The sequence below is a fragment of the Sphaeramia orbicularis genome, chromosome 17 (assembly GCF_902148855.1).
Source record: "Sphaeramia orbicularis chromosome 17, fSphaOr1.1, whole genome shotgun sequence".
Taxonomy (NCBI): Eukaryota; Metazoa; Chordata; class Actinopteri; order Kurtiformes; family Apogonidae; genus Sphaeramia; species Sphaeramia orbicularis.
This window is the reverse complement of record NC_043973.1, coordinates 10018069-10038587: the sequence shown is the minus strand read 5'-3', so window position 1 is coordinate 10038587 and position 20519 is coordinate 10018069. Positions and strand designations below refer to the sequence as shown.

Here is a 20519-nt window from a genome sequence, read left to right as displayed (position 1 = left end):
TTTCTTTCTTTCTTTCTTTCTTTCTTTCTTTCTTTCTTTCTTTCTTTCTTTCTTTCCTGACAACTATCAGAACCTTTTTTTATATATAATAGTAGTTTGTTCTGAATTAAAAGTAAATGATTTCATACAGTACTCAACCATCATGCACTTCCAGAACAACATCAGCACCTTCAAAATCTATATTCAAAATATTTCTCTCATTAAGTATTTTAATTATTATTATTTTAATGCTCATATCAAGCCTTTTTTTTTTTTTTTTACATTTATTTCAAAGATTACAGTTAACAAAGATCAAACATACCATCAACAAGGCCACAAGAACATACAATAATCTTAACATACAAACAAAAACAAACAAATACAAAGGGATTCTTGGACATTAGTTCTCTGTAAAAAAAAAAAAAAAAAAAAAGTTCTTCATATAGTTTGACAGTTTTATCACATTTTGGGGAGTCTATAAGCTTAATACTGCAAATGTACTGTTCAAATTCAGCCAGGAGTCTGTGTAAACTGGGGGTCATTTTCAGCACTTTACATTTATGGATATGGAATTTACCAAACAATAATAATAAGTTAACAATGTACTCAGTGCTGCTCTCTTGGTGAATAAAACATGTAATAATAGACTCATATCAAACCAAAATCTCTTTCAACTTCTTAATTTGGTGATATCAGTTTACCTCTGTTGATCTCAGTATATGAGCACATCAGAACTGTGTCATCACTTTCTTTCTTTCTTTCTTTCTTTCTTTCTTTCTTTCTTTCTTTCTTTCTTTCTTTTCTTTCTTTCTTTCTTTTACAGAACAAGCTATAACATCAAAATGCTTCTTTGCCTATTTATTATTCATCTGTAACTCTGATCCAGAAATGTCATTTATAGCCAAACAATGGCATTATCCATCCATTGTATCCGTTGTGCTCCTTTTTGTGCTTACATACTTAAATTAGATAGATAGATAGATAGATAGATAGATAGATAGATAGATAGATAGATAGATAGATAGATAGATAGATAGATAGATAGATAGATAGATAGATAGATCAAAACAACACGTGCATCTGAGTTTAACCCTTCTCATGATAAAACTAAACCTAATTTTAGGATTAGGGTCACAGTTTCATGAAGAGAGGATGGTTGATCAAGTCTTAATGTAGTTCTCAAAAACTCTTTATATCCGGTTGATAATTTTCAGAACCCCGCCCCCCCGCCCCCCAAGCAAACTCAGTCGCAGCATAGCCTAACACGGCCATCTAGTGGTCATGTGACGGACTGTTATCAGAAACATTCATCTTCACGCAACCTGCCGCCAGGAGGCAGTCGGATAATGCCGGATAGTGGTGGTGGTTGTCCGTGGGCGGATCCGTTTAGGAGTATCCTACTATGGGGGCCGTTTTCCTTGAGGCTGGAGGGGCGGGGTTAGCTGGGCCCGTCTCTGGGTAGGTTTCCCAGTAGCTGACGCTTACAGGTGTCTTGGTCCTTTCCACACCGGGACGACGAGCCCCACGCCGGGATTCCTCCTGGTCCGCGTTTTTACGCACAGTGGTGTCACGGAGTTGGTGTTCTGTCAGGTAAAAGGTGTTGTTTTTGAATACTATTGCGCTATTCAGAGCCACAAAGACATTTAAAGAACATGCTTTTGCTGGAATGAAGTCAGTTATTCTATGTTTGTGGAGATAAAGATTCCTGTTAGGGGTTGTTAACATGTGGAAGGAAAGTATCCACACACTTTTGCGCACGATCAGTAATGTTTTGTTTCATTTTCATGTGACAAACACCGGACTTTCCAACAAACTGTGACCTGCTGATCGGTGACCTGCAATCTGAAACGGTGAGTATCAAGTCTTCATTCACAAATATATGGGGAAGTATGATTCACAGAAATACAGGTAGTTAACATGCAACAGTAAAGGCCATGTGTAGTGAAGAGTCCAGGTTTTGTAAGTTTAGTGGTCCAAGCAACACTCCAAGTAGATGGTGTTTTAATCTGAGAATAATTTCAGTTAATAAAAAATATATATATTATCTTGGTTTTCAGGTGTCAAAACTTTGACAAATCCAATTTCTGTTTGACTGAAGGCTGATCAGATTGTGTGATGGTCTGTCATGGTGACATATCTACAGTGTCTAGATCAGCATTTTTCTCAGACAGTTTCTTAACAGAGTGCTGCCATTCTGCTAACTGACTGACTGCTGAGCAGGCAAAACGTGTTTTCCTTGACTCTTAAACACACACACACACACACACACACACACACACACACACACACACACACACACACATACACATGCAGACATGCACACATGCACACACACACATACACCTGATCAAAAGTTGACTGGGCACTGGCTGTCACTTCGGAAATGGGAAGTTCTCACAGCATGTGTTTCCTCTTGTGTTCTTCCCAAAATAGAAATGAAATCAAATCACAAATGAAAGAGCATTTTGTTGTAAGATTCTATCTGAGTGACTCTGTGGGTGAAAGAGGTGCTTATCAATGCTTTACTGTCTGATTATTTTTATGTCTGTAACCAACTCATGTCCACATGGTTGCACTAACACTTATTTTATATTTAGTATTTAAAAATGCGTACATTTTTGGGATAGGGCATGACTTTTTATTGCGCCACATGGTCATTTTTCCAGCTCAGTGATTTGAAAAGGTTTATGAGGTTGAAATGATGAAGGTGAATGTACAGGACCAGGGAGATAAGACTGTGCAAAGTCCGTGAGACTCGTCGTGGTTGTTGAATGACTGCAGTGCATGGGCAGCCACGTTTTTCCTGACATGTTACGTGAATATTGATCAAGAAAAACCTGAGTTACTGGAGTTTTATGGCAACCGGTGACATGCTTATGCGTCTTAGAGCAGATGAATGTATCAGACCACGTGTCCCTGGGAGATAATTGTGTTTGACTGCATACTTTCTGATAGTGAAAGTTTAAAGACCACAATGAGGACTGAACTGAGCAGAAACACACATTACAAAGTCAGGAATTGTGACCTTTCTCCAACAGTGTAGCTTACAACTGACAGACCTCTTAAGTAGGAATTTCATGAAGGAAACATTATTTCCAAACAGGAGGTTTCCAAGATACTGTTGTCACACTTGACATAAGTTGGCTCTATACACTGGAAAAGCCCACTGTTTGAAAGTTTGTGTCTAGATGGCTATGAATCTGCAATAACATTCACATAATTTATTTGGAAAGTTTATGTTTGTAAAAGAGAAAGCTGCACTTACACTTGGCTGAACTGAATAATCTGTTTGGTATTGTCGGACATACTATGAGTTACATGATAATAGCTGTAACATGCAATAGCTGACTGTGTTTCTTCCCTGGTTTTTCCAAGTTAGGCCACTGGAACACAGGAAGGTTGTAATTATGGGCAAGCAGCGGGGAATTTCCAAATTCTGACTTTGACCAGAATGTGACATATGTGCCAACACTGTATTTTTGATCAGGTATAATGTACAGTATGACCATGTTGCATTGGTGTAATTATTGACAGGTCAGTTTAGAGCAGGGGTGTCAAGCACAGTTTAGTTCAGGGGCCACGCTCATCCAAATTTGATCTTTAATGGACTGGACCAGTAAAATAATAACATAATAATATGTAAAAATGTCAACTCTAAACTTGAGTGAAAAAAGTAAAATTACACAATGAAGTTGTTTACATCTACAAGTTATCATTTAAAATAATGCAAATAACATGAACAAAAAATTTCTTAAGAAAAATAAGTGCAATTTTAACAATATTATGCTTCAGTTTATCATTTACAGATGTGCATTACAACTTGCAGATCACACTGGATCTATAAATACATAAACCATTTAGTAACAAGCATAATATTGTTAAAATTGCACTTATTTCTCTTAAGACGTTTTAGGTTGTTCATATTTATTCAGGTTATTCACATTGTTTGTGAAATGATAGCTTGTTTTAGTGTAAATACAGTAAAATTACATGAAAATGTTTACATTTACAAAGACAAAATTTTTGAGTTGTGATTATTTATAGGTTATTATGATAGCATTTTACTGGTCTGACACACATAAGATTGAATTGGTCTGTATGTGGCTCCTGAATTAAAATGATTGTTAATATCCTCATTATGATTTTTGCATTTCACAAATTCATTCCATGGGCCAGGACTGGACCATTTGGTGGGCCGGATTTGGACAGCATGTTTGACACCCCTGGTTTAGAGGAAATCCTGTGACCTGTTTGAAGTTGTCTCATGTGTCTTTGGGGTATCTCTGCAAACTGGAGGACATAACAGGATTAAATCTGTGGGCTGAAGAGAGAAAGTCATTCACACTGTTCTGCCGTGAGAACAGTTTGATGCTTTTAAGAAGCTCTGCAGGAGAGATTTCCTACTGTTGTTTTGATGTAATGATGCTAGTGATAAAAGACTATCTTCGTCTATTCATCTTAGGAATTTGAATCAATACTCCTGACACTTCTCTGCATGATCAATAGTACTCGCATTGTAGTGGAAGAGAAGACGTTACTCTACTTTAGATGCTGTGACTCACTGTGCTGCATGTGACAAAATAATGAATATGAAACGACCCTGGGTGTGAGTCAGAAGCACAGGTGAAAGGTTAAGAGAAATAGTCTGCAAAGTCTTAGCCACTATCACGATTTAGTGATAAGACATGCAAAGATTTGAGGAAAGTAGTGCCTATAGTGGAGCCAAGTTTTGAGTTGTAGCGTCACACCCACACCCACACCCACAGTGCACATACAGTGTCACCATGATTGTACAGAATTATTAAAGTCTAGTTTGACTGAAAAGTAGGTTTTGATTTCTGTTACAATTTTTCATTTAATAATGTCTGCCTTGTAAGAACAACAGCTAAAATAATCATTCATTTAGAGGGGTTTCCCTTTAATTATAAGGTCAGTTTACAATAAAATCAATATAGATAGCATTAAAACTAAATTATTTTACCCACATCTAATGGATGCAGCTGCTCCCTAGTGGACTTTTATTTTTAAGCTTGAGTAATTTTTATTCATTATCATCTGCTCTGAGCAAAATATCTGTACCCATGTATGATGGTAATAATGGTCCATTATATGTATATATTTTCTACTGTTTTTACCATAAACATGGGAAACAGTGGAACATAGACCTCATCTGAAACACCATGTATTTTTGTGTTTTTAAAAACCATTTTCACTTATCAGAAAATAACTTGCCATATTGCATCTAGTAAAGACAATAAATTAAATCCATAGTATAAATAACTGCAGCAAATAACTACAACAATTAGTTGATTAACTGAGTAGTTCATTCATTTAATTACAATTAATTAGTCAACTATTAAACTGATTAAAAACTATTTTGACAATCAATCATGTGGGTAATGAAATAAGAAGAAAAATCAAAGTTCACTAAAATGCAGGTTTATACATTTGAATATTTCTTGTTTTCTTCGTTCTCTTTACTCTCTTTGGACTCCACAATACCTTGTTTTAGAGTTTAACTTCTCAATCAATTAATTCATTGATCATTGTGAATATAATTGCTATAGTAGCTAAAATTGCTCGTTGCAGCCCTTTATACTAGTGGCTGTAACATTCATTTATTCTTGAAGAGACTTTTTCATCCTCAAACAATTACAATGTGAAATGTAATGAGTTACATTTACATTATATCACATTATAATAGAGTTGTTTTGATTTTAAACATGATAGGAGATTGGTACCAGACACTCCGTTATGAAAATGTAAATTCACAGCTTGCATTGAGACAACAGCTCCTGTAAACTTCAATAGAAATGCTCCTGAGGACGATGCTGTGCCATATTTTACTGTGACAGTAATTGCATTAGTGTGTAAAATCAAAACATGCAAATGAAGCCATCAGTGCAGTTTCCCTGCCCTCAGGTGTGCTGTCAGTTGAAATGAACTAAAGTCGACACGTGAGTGCAGCGCTGCTTACCATCTCCAAAGCCTTTAGGGGCTGGAGGAGATAAAGCATACACTGACTCAATCTTGTTGAGTAGAGAGATAAGCTTGTTGGGTGTCCCGTTATCTCCCAGTGTTGCCTGATCACTTGAGTGCGGGATGGAGCTGTCTTTGCCTTATAAAGCTGTAGCTCCTGGGGTGGCACATTGACAGTCACAGGGTATTTATAGTGGAGATGTCAAACAGGGCTGTCTTTGAAGTCCTCCTCAAATGAGCCACTGAACAGGAGCTTATATTTCCTCACAAAAAGCTATGCTACATGATATGATTTTCTTTGTATAGTTGTAATATGTGAAATATTATTGTGATTAAAGTGTTCATGTCAGTAATTATAACAAATCACCAAATAGTTACTTTTGGTGTTGAATGATTATTTATGCTCAGAACCTGACAAAATATTTCAGAAATCTAGAAGTAGAACATTCATTCGTTCATTCATTCATTCATTTACTCATTTAGTCATTCATTTTGCAATTGTAGTTGATGACATGAATAACATTAATCCTAAAGATGAAGATAATTAAGATGATTATGTCATATTATGGCATTTGTCATGATGGTTTTGTTTCCCAGCCCCCTTTTAACAGTGAGACACATGAATTCAATGTGTGGCAATACAGTTGTCCATATAGTGTAGAACACACACTTTGGACTTCATTTTTATTCCAGCATCAATGCTAATCATCTATGCGGTACTACAAAAAGGAGACGCTGGTTGAAGGTATACTACAATAATACTGTATGCAATATTTCAGTGTTAAAGTGTCTTAAACATAAAATTGATGATATAACGTATTTTGTTGACTTCCATACATACAATACATCAAATGTTAGTCTACTGTCATGGTATTTCTAGCATTAAAGTTTAATGCATGCATACGTGTGTATATATTTTCAAGTGAAACAACACCATATAAAACGTTATAACAGTGTGAAGCACAGCATAAGTAAAGGTTTAATGCAGTACTTTGTTATGCTGATTTCATGTATGAAAACATACATCATTTCCATTGCCTTAATTTTTTGTGACCTCTCAAATTGTTTTTTAATTCAACAGGGGCAGCCAACCCTGGTCCTGGAGAGCCACTATCCTGCATGTTTTAGATGTATCCCTCTTCCAACACACCTGATTCAAATGATAAGCCTATCATCAAGCTCTGCAGAAGCCTGATAATGACTGTCAGGTGTGCTGGAAGAGGGAAACATCTAAAACATGCAGGACAGTGGCTCTCCAGGACCAGGGTTGGCCACTTCTGCTTTAATGGAAACGTGGCTGCTGTATGTTTTCATTCGTTCCAGTTTTGAGAACTATATATGTGCATTAAATAGAATATATATGGACGTCATTTCTGGCAAATCAGTAATGTGTTACTTTAGATAATAAATCACAAAAAAGGTCTGATTGCACTTTTTGGTGAATCTGGTTCAGAGTGTGTGGTTAAGTTAAAGTAATCAGTGCTTTATGTGCATCCACTACTGCACAGCACTGCTATTGAAATGGCGATCCTATCCTGAAATAGGAAGCTCTGAATGGAGGAGTGATTTCTGCTTCCATTCTCTACTACACGTTCTGCCCCTCCCATTTTCTTTAGTGCTTACTCTGCAATCACTAGAAGAGCAGTCATTATTAGCCTACTGCTTTCCAAAGGTTAGAAAAACCCATTGCATTTATGATTCTTCAAGATAAGATGTGCTCCCCACATGTGAGAAGAACAAGATAGGAGGGAGTGTTCCTCACCTTTCTCGCCATAATTCCTTCTTGCACATGTATAAATCAGTGTGGAAAAGCCTGACCCCCTGTTTCACTCGGGAGGTGTAATGTGATGCTCGAGGTAGGGGGTGGATTTGGGAGCTTTTCGAGTGTCAGAATCAGACTGTAATTAGGCGTTGGTGCTTGGTGACCTGCGGCCCTTTGGTAGTCAAGCTGTTCACAACAGAGTAGAGATGGACAGCAGGGGAGAGTCGCTTTGACCGGTTAAAGGTGAAGCATGAAGGAAAGCTGGAGTGAATTCACCTTGGGGTCATTCAGTTCACACTGTAACCTGTAACTATTATTAAACTGACAAACCATAAAGGTTTATCACTGACATGTTCACACACATTGGCACACTGTTGAAGATAGAATCCTCAGGTAGAGAGTTTTCACTTTGGAAATCACTGTACTAAAAAAGCAGATTTTTGTAAATGCAGAATAAATAGCGTTTGGCAAAAAGATAATAAAATATCATATTTGTGTTAATTCTCTTGAAATACAGAGGCTATAATTATTATTTTTTTCTTAATGGCTTATTTCTTATTTAACTTTTTTCTATTTTATGTTTTGCATATTCAGATGCTATAAAAAGATGATTTTCATTAGAGTTGATCTGAAAGTGTTGTGGCCTAGTTATTGTCTAGTGTCATTTTACATCTTTTACATTGTTTTCATCTCATGTCTTTTACATAATTTTGGTCTCATTGTGTCAGTTTTATCGTGGCACCTTTTACGTTATTTGTGTAATTTTCTGTGTCATTTTCATCTTTTATGGTATCTTCTTGTAAAATACACAACAAAATGAAGGCAACATTCTTTTTGCATCATTTACATAATTTTTGTACATTTTCTCTTTGATTTAATGACATCTTCTACACAATTCTCATGTTGGTGTGCATTTTATGTTGTTTTTCATTTGTTACAGTTTCAGTTATATTGTCATTTTTGTCTCATCACTCCTCTTGAGGCATTTTCATCTTTTTCTTTTGCATCATTTTTGTCTTGTTGCACCTTCTGCCTTTGTTTTCACATTTAAAACTGTATATTTACAATTTAAAACTTCAAAAAACTGTGTAGCTTCTTTGATTTTCACTCAGGACCAAATGAAATTCTCATGTCACATTTTTCATGAGAATATCAGCTGATATTGTCTTCCAGCTCTGTAAGTCTACAACATTTAGTGACAAGAGGATCTGGAAAATTCAGTGACTATTTCGTCACTGTGTGATGAAATGGAAATATGTTTCTGTTTTTTAGAGCTGGTCCTTTTTGTCCAGCAATTATTTTCCACCAGACCCTAGGGACAGCAGGGAATGCTGGCCTGGACTTGTTTTTTTAATTGGATCACATGGGGGATTTGCCATGTATTGTAAGAGACATGCTTTAGTATAATTATGTATTGATAAAGTGCCAGGTTGCTTGTTCTGACCACAGCTCTGAAAATTGGATTGAAGTAATGAGGTTCGTAAGGTCACAGATTTTAGAGGTTACACATGCATACACACTGTGGTCTGCTGATTAAAACGGAGATACACTACCATAACAAGTCTAACTAATCATCTTCTGTTGGTTGTGTCTCTTTATGTTAATTTTAAGTGAATGCTTTTTGATTGTCTTAAATGTGACTGGTTTAGATGATTCTCCTCCAGTTTAAGTAACAGAAGCAGTTACCAGTAAACTCCGTATGTAAAGGATAACAGATATGCTAAATAGCTGCTAAGAGTGTGGAACAAGACATTATATTCAAGGTTACCCAAGTTCAAGGTTAAGCTTCACATATAAATCAGAGCAGATGAGCTGTACAGGAACTAACTGTGTGTGCACAGCAGAAAAAAGTGAAGAGTTAAGCAGCCACATAAGCCAAGCACAGTCCAGAGATCACATGTTGTCTGTCTTGTGTGGTATTAATCATTGTGCTGACCAAGGAGTCTCTGAAGAGTCATAGATGTTCACTTATCTGCATGTCACTATCCATACACGGACTCACAGATAAGAGAAACTCAAAGTAGTAGGTATCTTTAATCTTTTAGTGTTGCAGATGTTTCCTTAAAACATTAATACCCTGCATGACCTTTTATCTCCTTAATCAGGTCATGACTTTGGTGTATTTCTGTGATGTTGTTTTTGTGTTTCCAAAGATCACTCAGAATATAACAAACAGCCATACAGTAAAACCTAATTTGTGTAGCAAATGGTTTACAGGGGAATGAATAATGCAATAAAAACCATAAAAGTGCTGTAACACTGGGATGATTAAAAAGAATAAAAACAATTAAAGGGTCAAGGCAAATGGGAAAAGCAGAATATGAGATTCTTACAAAAGCTTTGCCATGAGAGGTTTAATGTCAATAGCAGAGTACGCTTATGTCTTTCAAGTTAAATGTAAAAAGCTCCAGCTGAACTATAGGACCAGCAAATACTGAAGACCATTTAACCCCTAAAATATAGGCCCACCATTTATTTAAGCCTCATGTATTTAGGGTGACATTAAAGGTTCAATTTGTAAGAGTTAGGCATGCTAATGTACTTTGTGAGTCTCTTTTGTGCTGAAGCTGGTCATCTGTGAATGTTAGCTTACTCCATTTCTGTGGTTATTGCTGTCTCGGTTGGGCATTACACTGATTTATGTTTTTTTTTTTTTTTTAATATCCTAGATTTAAAAAAAAAAAAAAAACACTTGTTTTCCATTAGCATAGACATAGATTCAGTCTAGTTAGCTACAAAAAATGTTTATAATCAGGAAATAGTGAATCTAATGTTCTCCTTAAACTACATAAAGTATCCTCTTTATTTTTCTAAATATTTTAGCTGATTTAGATTTAGGTTTGGGTATAGTTGTGGGTCTAATGTGTAGAGAGTATGTAGAGTTAAGTTTGTAGAGTAGAGCTTATGACTATCTCTGTTGCTTAGATCCATGAAAATAGTCTGTATAGTTATTTGTATATAGAAGACTCGCAACATTTTTTCACTTAAAATCCTTCTACTCCAGTGTTCTTAAAGGCCTCTATAGAGAGATTAGGTTCCACCTTTTCCGGTCGTGTATTACAGTCAGTGGAAAGACACAAGTAATTTTGAGTGATATCATTATTTATACATGCCGTTTGTCATATAAATAGTAAGACTGTCCCCCCAAAAATTGATGTAAAATGAACTTATTGTAACTTTCTGTTCAGAGGTGCTGACTATAGTAACTTTCACCTCTTTTAGTAATTTTTCACCTCCTCCTTGTTGATGTGAGATAAAGGTAAGGTAATAGCCATTTTGATGTTGGTGACATGTATTGTGTGCAGTGAGATGCAGTACATTGAGGTGTTTCTTGCAAAACTAGATGTTACTTTACCAGCTTTACTACAAATTTGCTACTTTCTTGACTTATATTATTAGATTTTAAATATACAAATATTATTTGTGTAAACAGTGGCACATTTAAAACTTTAAACTTTTTCATAAAATGATTTGTCTCTCCAGTGACATGTTTGTTACTGAACCCATGGGGCACATTGGTAGGGAGAGAGTTCTGCTGTCTGTTCTCCCTACAGAAGTAACAACTGTTAGCTTAGAAATGGAGTGGAGTCAACAATGTCAACAAAAGACCGGCTCCAAGAGCAACACAAACTCCAGCACAAACTTCACTTAAGCACACACACATTTTACATATTGAACCTTTAAGAATAACCTTACTTTATGTGTCACACTTATATATATGTAGTGGTTGACTGTAGCCCCCAGCACACACACACACACACACACACACACACACACACTCACACACACACACACACACACACAGACTGAATATTTCATATTTTGTCTTGTAGTTTTTGTATATTGCTGATATTTTGTGTGATATTTCTATACAGTCTTTTTGCACTTTAAGTGTTTGCTGCTAAACGGATCTTCATTGTTTCTGTAACAGTGACAGTAAAGATCTATTCTATTCTATTCTATTCTATTCTATTCTATTCTATTCTATTCTATTCTATTCTATTCTATGTATTAAATCATGTTGACAACCTAAGGTGTTAATTAGCCACAAACACTGACCCTGGCCTACTTTCACTGTAAAGCAAACTGAATCTGCCAGATTCAGTTTGTTGTTCTATAGCTATTATTATCCAAAAATCCTAACTTAATGTTTGTAAAGGTCAGAAAATACATCATCAGACTCACAAACAGAAAGGACAGACAGTTTGAGCTACGTTTTAGTTTGAGCTGTTTTTAACAATGCAAGTGTGTGAGCAAGTTTATTTCCTTTGTAGACAAATTGCAGTCTTTCAGCATACCCCTCATTTCCAATTTAAGATGCAGCGTTACAGACATACAGTCACCGCCCACCGGCCAGACAGGCCCCGATGAGCAATGTCTGCAACCGGCATGACATACAGACTCCACCTGCTCTAAATGTAGATAACTATTGTTTGGCTGAACCGAGAACATATTTATGCTCACGTATTTAGTTGTTACTTCCTGTTGTATTCCTTATTGACTGCCTCAGTCATTGGGGGGCTCATTGCAAGGGTTATTGTTACAGTAATTCCTGATTTTCAGCAAAGAGACGTCAAGGAGAAGTGAAACAACACTTTTTAAGAGAAATGGGAAATAACAGTATGTGAAATTAGTATTTCGCATTTCCCTCAAATCAGTCACTTTTATCATAATGACTTTCATAATGGCTCTGACGTTGTCTGCAGACGCTTTATGGTTAATGGAGATATTGCTTTATGCACAGGATGACACTGCAACAAATTATTGTTGCGTCTGAGATCATCTCTCCTCAGCTATTATGTCTCCTCACAGCACCAAGGGTAACAGGAATATTTTATTACATCTATTGTGTATCCACTGTGGCTCAGAATCACACCCACTGTGCTGCCGATTCCTTGTAAAGTTGTTGGCTGGTTTTATCAGGCTAAACTTGCACATGTAATAGCTATATAAGCACTGACTGCAGTGTGAAAAATACTAAGTCCTAAATGTGAAACATCCATTGTTGTTGTCATACTGCTCGTTTTATGGGCTGAGCTACAATTAGCTAGAGGCTGAATGAGGAGCCAGCTGTCTGTTGTTCATAAGACCCACACTGTGTGTGTGTTATTACATTTACCCTTCACTATCAGCAAACTATGCCCAATGCACTACTGCTCTGCACTATTTAGGGAATTCGCTTACAACAGCAGCAAAAATCTCCTCTGAAGCTCTAATGTGCATGACTGTGTGTTTAATTTGTATAGTGTAACGTACAGAATGTGTTGGCATGCAGCATACTCTTGAGCATGAAAGCAATTAGATGAAATAAAAGTCAAATGGGTGACTGAGTTGGGTCAAGTTCCCACTGGGAGGCGGGAGGAAAAAGCCACAAATCCCTAGAGGGAACAACCAGACACTAATTAAAAACTTGCTTTTATGTCTGCATTTGTGCACCCATGACCATATGTGTGTATTTGTGTGTACTGTATGTGTGTGTACAGTGATGTTCATGCTCTCTTATTACTGGCTTATTCTAGTATGTCTTGGATTATGCTTTTTATTGAAGGGAGTATTATGAAGTGCTCTAGACAGGGCGCACATGGTCAGTAAGTCTTTGAGGAGTCTGTTGAAATTCAATAAAATCACATCTTGTGCACTGGACTGTATTCAGTTCAATGGTTAAATAAGTATTAAGATACTAGTAGCTTAATGTAAGGTTGCTACTACAAGGTTGTTACTGAAGCAAAAGTACAAAAGCATAACACTAGTACATAGTATGTAACTGTTCTTAAAAGAAATTAATGTACAATACTCATCTGTTACATTTCTTATAATGGACTTATGTGTTTTTTCTAGGTTGTGGCTATAAACGGTACAGATATAGATGAACTTTTCTGATCCTCAAGGGACACATAATTGATATTTTATAACATTTTATCATACTGTACATTTTATTAGTCTGCATATTAACTACTAAAGCCTTTAGAGAAATTATGTGGCGTAAAATGTACAGTATTTATTCAAGCATAGTTGTATATACTAAATAATCCATTACAAGTAGCCTGCTTGTAATTTCTGCTTTGAATATTCCAAAATATGAACTACAAAAATAAATTTACTGAGTTTGCAAACCAGCCCTTTTGGGACCTGACATGACAGACTCATGATAAATTAGCCACATAACTGAAAACAATTAATTAATCTTTTAAAATAGATATTTTGTAGTTTTGTTGTTGATTGATCATTAATTTTCCTGTAAAAAGTTAAAGTGTAAGATTCAAATGGTGGAACAGTACCAAGTGCTCAAGTATACAGTGGTGAAATGTAACTACATACTTTTACTATTACACAGTATTTCCATGTCTGACAGCTTTAGTTTATTTTCAGATTTCAGTTCCTCGTCCCCTTTGTGTTTAGTAAAAACCACATATTCCCAAATGTTTTGAATGTTTGAGATAAACTCAAGGATGAAGTGTTTATGATTCTCCTGCTCCTTAAGCTAAATAAACTCTTTAGAAACTGGATTAGCAGGAAAAGACATCGCCCCAAGCTCATAACTGGCCCATTTTACTGAGCTTATGAAGAGCTGACTTTTTAGATATATGTGGTTCTCACAGGGTGACACTGTAAACATATGATGATGTTATAGCATATAATGAACTGCTGTAGATTTAATATAATGTTGTCAAAATGAGCACAAACTTAGACATGTCCAGTAGTAAAATGCAATATACATGTGAATGCAGCAGTAAAAAAAAGCATCATATATAAGAGTGAAACATTAATGGGAACCATTTTACTGCTCAACTACATTGACTTGAATTATGTTTTAACCATAAAAGACCTAAACAGCCAGCAGCAACCAAAAGCACCCACTGATCTAAAATGTTTATGAACTCCTAAATCACTAATACTATTAAATATTAAATACTATTGAATCACTAATATTATTAAATGTTAAATACTATTAAATCACTAATACTATTAAATGTAATAATTTGGGTAAAATGGAATTTTTCATCTTTTCATCATAATCAGATGTGACCCATTTAGACATCCGAAGGCTCCATAGTGAATATGGAAACATCATCTTCTGTAACACTGATTCACCAATAAAACCCATGTAGTGGTTGATAGTGGTTGGAGACACTTGTTTTTATGTTCAGTTAATGATGTGTTAATGATGTGTTGAAATAATCACTTTTTATTCAATTTTCTCTGTTTCATTATAATAACCTTAGAATTTTAGGGCATTTCTAAACATCTACATGGAAACAAAATATAAAAAAAAATACCTGATTTTCACTGAAAAATGAAAAATGCAGAGGATAATATTTTTATAATGGTGATCACCTAGGAAAGATTCTCGGTCTTCAAGGGTTAATGACTGTACTTACTGTGCATATTCATATTTAAGTCAGGACCCCACTGGAGGGGATTGTGAGGTCCAATGCAGAGGGACCACATCTGGACAAAATACACTCTCTGGAACAGTCTGCTGTTTACAATAAGAGAACGTTATCTTCAAAACTCAACTCAAACTGTGGCTGAAAGCAAACCAGTCTTGTGCTCATTTTTGACATTTAACCTTTTAATGTGCTGGACTTTTATTCTATTGTTCTTTTATTGCTCTATTTGTTTAAATTGTGATGTTTTTTGTTACATGCCTATACACTACAGATGGAATTTAACATTGTAGTAATAATCCACATCTGATGTTGTCTCAGTACAGATGTTTATTCATGTGTACTGGCCCAATCAACTTTATTTATTTTATTGGTTTATTAAACAGGGACATTGTACATTGATTCACATTGCTGTAAATGCACCAGTGAGCCTAATGGCTATTGTTCATCTGCAGTCCCTCCACAGATGTTGAATTGTCACCCTAAAAGGTAGTACAAAGTTATAAACATAAAATTTTTAAAACAAAATTTTAAATATCTAAACACAGACGAGTACAATACAAGTTTTGCAAAATAAAGTTTACAATAACACATCAGACAAAGTAAGTAAAAAAAAAAATGTTAAAATACACTTGGCACTTATATATAAAAAAAAAAATACAACAGAGGCAGGGCTAAAACATTATAATGAATCAATGAATAAACAAATAAATTGATCCAGTGGAGAAGTTTCAGTATTTTCAGTAAGAGTATTTTTGGTGTACTTCTACTGCACAGGTGTCAAACATGCGGCCGGGGGGCCAAATCCGGCCTGCAAAAGGGTCCAGTCCGGCCCTTGAGATGAATTTGTGAATTGCAAAAATTACACTAAGATATTAACAATCCTTTTAGTTCAGGTTCCACATTCAGACCAATTCAATCTCAAGTGGGCAGGACCAGTAAAATACTATCATAATAACATATAAATAATGACAACTCCACATTTTTCTCTTTGTAAATGTAAATATTTTCATGTATTTACACTAAAACAAAGTATAATTTTGCAAAAAATGTGAATAACCTGAACAAATATGACCAACCTGAAATGTCTTAAGTGAAGTAAATACAATTTTAACAAGATTCTGCCTGTTACTAAATGTTTTGTGTTTGTAGATCCACTGTGATCTGTAGGTTCTAATGTACATGTGTAAATGATTAACTGAGGCAGAATATTGTTAAAATTACACTTATTTTTTCAGTTTGTTCCTGTTATTCACATCTTTTGAAAGGATAGTTTGTAGATGTAAACCTTTCCATAATGTTAATTTACTTTTCTTTTTTTTTTTTTTTTACTTTATTTATAGAACTTTTCAACATTCATAGAACTTTTCATTGCACAAGTATAACATTTATAATTTCAAGCAATGTATTCATAATACAAAGATTGACACTGGACATGATAAACAAACAGAACCCAAGGGAAAAAGAAAAAAAAAAGGCAAAACAAACAAGACACACATAAAGACAGTCAAGACAGTGCATTCTGGTACTGTTAAAGGAGGAAAATAAATAAATAAATAAATAAATAAATACAGGTCAATAACAATATAAACACCTAAAATCTTTTTAAAGTTCCAAGCCAGGCAACATATTCACGCAGTGTAAAAGAGGCTCCCATATTTTGAAAAATTTATTAATAGAGTTATTTAGGGTGCACCTAATTTTTTCTAACTTGATATTAAGCATGATGTCTCTAATCCATTGATCGTATGTTGGAGGTGATGAATCCTTCCATTTGAAAAGAATGATACATCTAGCTAGTAAAGATGCAAAGGCCACAACTTTTTGGTAAATTTGCTTTTTTTTTTTTGCTCAAAAACATAGAGATAAGCTTGGAGTTGACATTATTTATATATTATTATGTTATTATTTTACTGGTTCGGCCCACTTCAGATCAAATTTAGCTGAATGTGGCCCCTGAACTAAAATGAGTTTGACACCCCTGTTCTACTCTATTCACTCTGCAAATTGTGTCTAATCTTGGTTCGGTTTCATTTAATTGCATTTGTGCAAAGAGTATTCATAATACGAAGACTGACACTGGACATGATAAACAAACAGAACCCAAGGGAAAAATAAAAATAAAAAAAGGCAATACAAACAAGACATCGATAAAGACAGTCAAGACAGTGCATTCTGGTACCGTTAAAGGAGGAAAATAAATAAATAAATAAAACAGGTCAATAACAATAGAAACACCTAAATGTTTTTGAAGTTCCAAGCCAGGCAACATATTCACGCAGTGTAAAAGAGGCTCCCATATTTTGAAAAATGTATTAATAGAGTTATTTAGGGTGCACCTAATTTTTTCTAACTTTATATTAAGCATGATGTCTCTAATCCATTGATCGTATGTTGGAGGTGATAAGTCCTTCCATTTGAAAAGAATGATACATCTAGCTAGTAAAGATGCAAAGGCCACAACTTTTTGGTAAATTTGCCCTTTTTTTTTTTTGCTCAAAAACATAGAGATAAATTTGGAGTTGACATTATTTATATATTATTATGTTATTATTTTACTGGTTCGGCCCACTTCAGATCAAATTTAGCTGAATGTGGCCCCTGAACTAAAATGAGTTTGACACCCCTGTTCTACTGTATTCACTCTGCAAGTTGTGTCTAATCTTGGTTCGGTTTCATTTAATTGCATTTGTGCAAAGAGTATTCATAATACAAAGACTGACACTGGACATGATAAACAAACAGAACCCAAGGGAAAAATAAAAATAAAAAAAGGCAATACAAACAAGACATCGATAAAGACAGTCAAGACAGTGCATTCTGGTACCGTTAAAGGAGGAAAATAAATAAATAAAACAGGTCAATAACAATAGAAACACCTAAAATGTTTTTGAAGTTCCAAGCCAGGCAACATATTCACGCAGTGTAAAAGAGGCTCCCATATTTTGAAAAATGTATTAATAGAGTTATTTAGGGTGCACCTAATTTTTTCTAACTTTATATTAAGCATGATGTCTCTAATCCATTGATTGTATGTTGGAGGTGATGAGTCCTTCCATTTGAAAAGAATGATACATCTAGCTAGTAAAGATGCAAAGGCCACAACTTTTTGGTAAATTTGCTTTTTTTTTTTTGCTCAAAAACATAGAGATAAGCTTGGAGTTGACATTATTTATATATTATTATGTTATTATTTTACTGGTTCGGCCCACTTCAGATCAAATTTAGCTGAATGTGGCCCCTGAACTAAAATGAGTTTGACACCCCTGTTCTACTCTATTCACTCTGCAAATTGTGTCTAATCTTGGTTCAGTTTCATTTAATTGCATTTGTGCAAAGAGTATTCGTAATACAAAGATTGACACTGGACATGATAAACAAACAGAACCCAAGGGAAAAAGAAAAATTAAAAAAAGGCAATACAAACAAGACATCAATAAAGACAGTCAAGACAGCGCATTCTGGTACCGTTAAAGGAGGAAAATAAATAAATAAATAAATAAATAAATAAAACAGGTCAATAACAATAGGAACACCTAAAATGTTTTTGAAGTTCCAAGCCAGGCAACATATTCACGCAGTGTAAAAGAGGCTCCCATATTTTGAAAAATGTATTAATAGAGTTATTTAGGGTGCACCTAATTTTTTCTAACTTTATATTAAGCATGATGTCTCTAATCCATTGATTGTATGTTGGAGGTGATGAGTCCTTCCATTTGAAAAGAATGATACATCTAGCTAGTAAAAATGCAAAGGCCACAACTTTTTGGTAAATTTGCTTTTTTTTTTTTGCTCAAAAACATAGAGATAAATTTGGAGTTGACATTATTTATATATTATTATGTTATTATTTTACTGGTTCGGCCCACTTCAGATCAAATTTAGCTGAATGTGGCCCCTGAACTAAAATGAGTTTGACACCCCTGTTCTACTGTATTCACTCTGCAAGTTGTGTCTAATCTTGGTTCGGTTTCATTTAATTGCATTTGTGCAAAGAGTATTCATAATACAAAGACTGACACTGGACATGATAAACAAACAGAACCCAAGGGAAAAATAAAAATAAAAAAAGGCAATACAAACAAGACATCGATAAAGACAGTCAAGACAGTGCATTCTAGTACCGTTAAAGGAGGAAAATAAATAAATAAATAAATAAAACAGGTCAATAACAATAGAAACACCTAAAATGTTTTTGAAGTTCCAAGCCAGGCAACATATTCACGCAGTGTAAAAGAGGCTCCCATATTTTGAAAAATTTATTAATAGAGTTATTTAGGGTGCACCTAATTTTTTCTTACTTTATATTAAGCATAATGTCTCTAATCCATTGATTGTATGTTGGAGGTGATAAGTCCTTCCATTTGAAAAGAATGATACGTCTAGCTAGTAAAGATGCAAAGGCCACAACTTTTTGGTAAATTTGCTTTTTTTTTTTTGTGCAAAAACATAGAGATAAATTTGGAGTTGACATTATTTATATATTATTATGTTATTATTTTACTGGTTTGGCCCACTTCAGATCAAATTTGGCCCCTGAACTAAAATGAGTTTGACACCCCTGTTCTCCTGTATTCACTCTGCAAATTGTGTCTCATCTTGGTTCAGTTTCATTTAATTGCATTTGTGCAAAGAGGTGATTTGCACTGTTTTTTCTCCAACAACAAACCTCGTGTCATTCATTGCACCGCTGTGTATATGTGTGTACATATATTTGTGTGTGTGTGTCTGTGTTGGGGAGGGGGTGCGCTGCTAAATAATGCCCCGGCTGTCCTGCTATCCCACAATTCTACTGTGAGCTGCATAGTGGAGTGTGATAGGCTGGTGGAGAGGGGAACTGCAGCAGAGTAGCACCGCTGTCAGGAAACAGAAGCCCACTACGAATGCAACTCCCCTCACAAGCCGAGCGAGGACGGTCCACCGGGTAATACAGCCTTCTTCTGCTTCTTGTCTTTCATTTACTTCGTCTCCACTTTTCTCCTACAGCTGCTGTTTCTGTGTTTGTGTTACTTGCTAGCTTGTCTGTTGCTCGTGCCATCACAACAGCCGCGGTCAGTGACATATCATTAACATTAGAATACACTTCTACTGTCTTCACTCAGGCGGAAAAGTCGAGTGGACGTGGCTAACCGTGTCGGAAATATTAGGTATTAGCTGCTTTTTTCTCTGTGTGTGTGGTTTATATAGTAGCTAACCTTCCGGTGCGTAACCCTGTAGCATTATGTTGTTGTTGTTTTTTGTGCTGAATGGGCTGCCAGCAGCGGTTGTTATTTTCCAGCTAAGTCAAACCTCGGACGGCTATTTGAAAGAAACAAACCGGTTAAGGTAGGCTAACTGGGTCTGGTTTCCAGGCAGAAAGTGGAAAAAAAAATGATGAAAACAACTCGATACAGATGCTTTTCCAGCCTTAA

At 35.3% G+C, this 20519-nt stretch overlaps 1 protein-coding gene across 14 annotated transcripts in view; it reads left to right on the top strand.

Moving 5' to 3' along the window:
• The first annotated feature begins 1428 nt into the window (after positions 1 to 1428).
• Positions 1429 to 20519, top strand: part of epb41l3b (erythrocyte membrane protein band 4.1-like 3b) — a 76169-nt gene continuing 57078 nt past the window's right edge. For 12 of the 14 annotated variants that reach the window (XM_030159708.1, XM_030159702.1, XM_030159711.1 and 9 more), the window contains exon 1: positions 19913 to 20032. The gene's annotated coding sequence lies outside the window, so the exon portion shown is untranslated. Of the gene's footprint in view, positions 1570 to 19912; positions 20033 to 20410; positions 20434 to 20519 lie in introns of those variants that run through there. The other 2 variants (XM_030159706.1, XM_030159701.1) reach the window with 2 other exon arrangements.